This window comes from Eptatretus burgeri, chromosome 18 (genome assembly GCF_056783735.1).
Source record: "Eptatretus burgeri isolate ZD-2024b chromosome 18, Ebu_testis_v1, whole genome shotgun sequence".
In the NCBI taxonomy this organism is placed as follows: domain Eukaryota; kingdom Metazoa; phylum Chordata; class Myxini; order Myxiniformes; family Myxinidae; genus Eptatretus; species Eptatretus burgeri.
Window position 1 is genome coordinate 26,288,246 of NC_140978.1, and position 6,008 is coordinate 26,294,253.

Below are 6,008 nucleotides of genomic sequence, written 5' to 3' on the forward strand. Positions count from 1 at the left end.
GATATAAGATATTCATCTATAACAGATATATAAGATATTCATCGAGAACAGATATATAAGATATTCGTCTATAACAGATAAAAAGATATTCATCTCTAACAGATATGTAAGATATTCATCTATAACAGATATATAAGATATTCATCTATAACTGATATATAAGATAATCATCTATAACAGATATAAGATATTCATCTATAACAGATATATAAGATATTCATCGATAACAGATATATAAGATATTCATCTATAACAGATGTAAGATATTCATCTATAAGTATAACAGATGTAAGATATTCATCTATAAGTATAACAGATGTAAGATATTCATCTATAACAGATATAAGATATTCATCTATAACAGATATAGAAGATATTCATCGATAACAGATATGCAAGATATTCATCTATAACAGATATGTAAGATATTCATCGATAACAGATATGCAAGATATTCATCTATAACAGATATATAAGATATTCATCGATAACAGATATGTAAGATATTCATCGATAACAGATATGTAAGATATTCATCGATAACAGATATCTTAGATATTCATCTATAACAGATACATAAGATATTCATCTAGAACTGATATATAAGATAATCATCTGTAACAGATATAAGATATTCATCTATAACAGATATATAAGATATTCATCGATAACAGATATATAAGATATTCATCTATAACAGATGTAAGATATTCATCTATAAGTATAACAGATGTAAGGTATTCATCTATAAGTATAACAGATGTAAGATATTCATCTATAACAGACATAAGATATTCATCTATAACAGATATATAAGCTATTCATCTAAAACAGATATATAAGATATTCATCTATAACAGATATAGAAGATATTCATCTATTACAGATATATAAGATATTCATCTATAACAGATATGTAAGATATTCATCGATAACAGATATGCAAGATATTCATCGTAACAGATATGCAAGATATTCATCTATAACAGATATATAAGATATTCATCTATAACAGATATATAAGATATTCATCTATAACAGATATATAAGATATTCATCGATAACAGATATACAAGATATTCATTGATAACAGATATACAAGATATTCATCGATAACAGATATAAGATAATCATCTATAACAGATATAAGATATTCATCTATAACAGATATATAAGATATTCATCGATAACAGATATATAAGATATCATCGATAACAGATATGCAAGATATTCATCGTAACAGATATGCAAGATATTCATCTATAACAGATATATAAGATATTCATCTATAACAGATATATAAGATATTCATCGATATCAGATATATAAGATATTCATCGATAACAGATATATAAGATATTCATCTATAACAGATATATAAGATATTCATCTATAACAGATATAAGATATTCATCTATAACAGATATAAGATATTCATCTATAACAGATATATAAGATATTCATCTATAACAGATATATAAGATATTCATCCATAACAGATATATAACATATTCATCGATAACAGATATATAAGATATTCATCGATAACAGATATATAAGATATTCATCTATAACAGATGTGTAAGGTATTCATCTATAAGTATAACAGATGTAAGATATTCATCTATAACAGATGTATAAGATATTCATCTATAACCGATATATAAGATAATCATCTATAACAGATATAAGATAATCATCTATAACAGATATAAGATATTCATCTATAACAGATATGCAAGATATTCATCTATAACAGATATGCAAGATATTCATCTATAACAGATATACAAGATATTCATCTATAACAGATATATAAGATATTCATCTATAACAGACATATAAGATATTCATCGATAACAGATATAGAAGATATTCCTCTATAACAGATATATAAGATATTCATCTATAACAGATATAGAAGATATTCCTCTATAACAGATATATAAGATATTCATCTATAACCGATATATAAGATAATCATCTATAACAGATATAAGATAATCATCTATAACAGATATATAAGATATTCATCGATAACAGATATATAAGATATTCATCGATAACAGATATGCAAGATATTCATCGTAACAGATATGCAAGATATTCATCTATAACAGATATATAAGATATTCATCTCTAACAGATATGTAAGATATTCATCGATATCAGATATATAAGATATTCATCGATAACAGATATATAAGATATTCAACTATAAGTATAACAGATGTAAGATATTCATCTATAAGTATAACAGATGTAAGATATTCATCTATAACAGATATAAGATATTCATCTATAACAGATATAAGATATTCATCTATAACAGATATAAAAGATATTCATCTATAACAGATATAAAAGATATTCATCTATAACAGATATAAAAGATATTCATCTATAACAGATATAAAAGATATTCATCTATAACAGATATAAAAGATATTCATCGATAACAGATATAAGATATTCATCTATAACAGATATAAAAGATATTCATCGATAACAGTAGGGTGGATTTACTGGTTCTGGCTCACTTTTCCCCATGTAAATGAATGGGGGATTTTCAGCGATTCCCTTTTTTTTTCCCTAAAAATAAACCCCCTTTTTATCCGTTTTTCCCTGCTGTGCAGGGGTTTGGTTTTATGGTCGGATGCCCTTCCTGGACGCCTCTTACAACACAGGGATATGGTACACCTATTCTAACCGGGGCATACACCGGGACCGGTATACTGGTACTCATTTCGCCGACCTCGGAAGGATGACAGGCTGAGTCAACCCCCTGGTGTTAATTCAGCAGCTGAGCGGGATTCGAACTCGGGACACTGGGATCCCAAGCCGCCACCCTAACCACTAAGCCAACACCAGGCTTTGTATATATATAACCAGGCTATCCCAAGGTATATTTATTTGTCTCCCCTTTAACCTGGAGGTTGATCAGCTCACTCATTGAACCTATAAAGATTTGTTCATTCTCAAATTCCTTCAATAGTTTAATTTTCTTTGCACAATAATCCCCATCTAAAATATTGACAAACAAAACATTTGAATCTTTATATTTTTTAAGATACCCCTTTTGTGCCATTACGAAATGATAAACTTCTCTTAATGATCTCATCTGACCACCGTCCGAGTTGCAAATCATTTTTGTGTATAAACCACGCCATAAAAAAGTTTTGTTTCAAATGTTTTCAGTTCATGCCGTGAAAATGAGGAAGTGTTTTTTGACACGGTCGTGCTGTGTGGTTTTAGACAGTCATGCTGTGAAAAAATAGGAACTATTCTGTGAGACAAGGTCTCGTGTTTATATTTTATCTCAGAACACGAACTGAAAACATTTGAATCGAAACCATTTTAAGTATGTTTTGTAAATGATTCATACAATCGCCCAGTTATTTTCCAAGCTGTCATTTCCTGTGGCCGCACCCAATGTTTCGGGAATTTTCTCATTGTAAGCCTTATAAGTGATTCACCAGACAAAGTTTCTGCCAGACAGGATTTTCATTTTTACAACTGAGACATGGATGATCTGTCTTCCGATGAAGGCAAAAGCTTACTACAGAGTTGGTAAGTTTGTTTGGTTTTCTCTTTGAACGATGAAGCAAATGATTATTAATTAAATCATGATAATTCTGATATATATATATATTTTTTTCCCTGACAGGGCATTGGAAGAAATTGAGTTTACGTATCACGACGTGGTTCATGAAATTAATACTCTTATTGAAGAGATCAATGATTTTAGAAGAGAATTGAAAGACATTTTCAATGAGTGGCACGAAGTCTTATCACGTCCTATCATCTCGAAGGAATTAAACCAATGGTGAGACACGTGTGTGTGTGTCTGTCTTCCTACCTACCTCTCTCTGCTCTTATTGAAGAGATCAATGATTTATAATGACCGGTCTCTGATCTCGAATGAATTAAACCAATGGTGAGACACGTGTGTCTATGTGTGTCTATGTGTGTGTGTGTGTGTGTGTGTGTGTGTGTGTGTGTGTGTGTGTGTGTGTGCGTGTGTGGGTGTGTGTTGCTTTCCCTGTCTGTCTGTCTCTTCATCTATACCCTTGACTTTTTTTTTTTTTTTTTTCAGCACTATCGCACAACATCAGCTGTTGAAGCAATCTTGTACAACACATGATTTTCTGGAGGTAAATATTTCTGAATTATTATTAATATCACTCTCTCTTTAGAATGTCGTCTAATGTTGGTTGCATTATTAGTTTGAACGCGGTTTTGTCAGTACACTGGAATTAATTTTATTGACCTTGAAAGGATGACAGGCTGAGTCGGCCTCCTGGTGTGTTAATTCAGTGGTCAACGAGGCTTACTCATATTACCATGTAATTATTATCCACTTTTTGTTTCAAAACAGAATATGGTGTCTGAGTTTCGAAATCACAAGACATCTGGAGAAGATTGCTGGGAAAGATTATACATTCTCGCAAATGAATATTTAATATTTTCAATATTAATAAATTATATTTGTTTTGTATACAATTACTTGATTCTGAATTACAAGAAGAGGATCAAAACATGAAGGGAGGGTAGGTGCGCCCCCCCAATGACCCATCACCCCCTCATCCCATCCCTCCCCTCCCCATGTGTGTGTGTGGGGAAGGGTGGGGGGTGGGATGAGGGAGGTGGTGGGTCAAAGGTGGGGGCGCACAGGGGGATGAGGGGGTGGGGCTTGTGTGGGAGGGGCTTGTGTGGGCGGGGCTTTGGTGGGGCTTGTGTGGGCGGGGTGTGGGTGGGGCTTGTGTGGGTGGGGCTTGTGTGGGAGGGGTTTATGTGGGCGGGGCTTCGGTGGGGCTTGTGTGGGCGGGGTGTGTGTGGGCGGGGTTTATGTGGGTGGGGCTTGTGTGGGAGGGGTTGATGGGGGTGGGGCTTATGTGGGCGGGGCCTCGGTGGGTCTTGTGTGTGCGGGGTTTATGTGGGTGGAGCTTGTGTGGGAGGGGTTTATGTGGACAGGGTTTATGTGTGTGGAGTTTTTGTGTGGAGCTTGTGTAGACAGGGCTTATGTGGGAGGGGTTGATGTGGGCAGGGTTTATGTGGGCAGGGGCGAATGTGGATGAGGTTTGTGTGGATCAATGGATGGGTGGAGAGATGGGTGGATGGGTGGATGAGTGGAGCTTGTGTGGATGGGTGGATAATTTTTTAATTAAATAAACATGTTGTGTGTGGGGGAACTAATTAACTAATCACTAATTATGTGAATATGGGTGGAGCTTGTGTGTGTGGAGCTTGTGTGGAGCTTGTGTGGAGCTTGTGTGGAGCTTGTGTGGAGCTTGTGTGGGGTTTGTGTGTGGTGGGGTTTGTGTGGGGTTTATGTGGGTGGGGCTTGTGTGGGTGGAGTCAAAAAGGGGCGGAGTCAAAAAATTTCAATTTATCTTTGTCTTTTGTAATTCCTGTGAATAAAATGAACCTAAAATCTCTTCCCCTTCCAAATCATATATTTTATAAGTCCAAGGAACTGTATCTATTACATCAACAATTTTAAAAAGTTCTTTCGTCCATCGTTCAGTAAAACCCTTTTCAAAATGAGATTTCCACCTATATATTCTTACGATATCACCAACTTTGAACTTAGGTTTTCTGACATTAATCTCTTTTTCATATTTTAATTTTGTAAATGTTTCTGATGGCTTCATATTCGTTGACGTGTGAATCGTGTCATTATACTTATCCACAATATCCTGAATAAAAGATAACCATTGTTGTGAACCGAGTTGTGTGAATTTTTTATATAGTCTCTCTTTTAAGGTACGATTAAAACGTTCAACAACAACTGCCTTCCCTTCATTAAAGGTACTGTATAATGTAATACTGTTATTTTTTAGAAAATTCATAAATGTCTTGTTATAAAACTCTCTACCCTCATCAGTCCACAATTTTTTAGGTTTTCTCTTACTTTTATTAAATATCTGTTGAAAAGCTAACATAAGAGTATTACCTGTTTTGTTTTTTAAAGGGACAACCCACGCATATCTACTCCTCAAATCAAT

General features: G+C 33.7%; 1 long non-coding RNA gene across 1 annotated transcript; it reads left to right on the forward strand.

Annotated features, from left to right (window-relative positions):
* The first annotated feature begins 2,524 nt into the window (after positions 1 to 2,524).
* On the forward strand, positions 2,525 to 4,671 carry LOC147008776 (uncharacterized). The gene is made up of 3 exons (XR_015053142.1): positions 2,525 to 3,826; positions 4,097 to 4,154; positions 4,379 to 4,671. It is a non-coding gene; the product is annotated as an uncharacterized LOC147008776 (long non-coding RNA).
* The last annotated feature ends 1,337 nt before the right edge of the window (positions 4,672 to 6,008 follow it).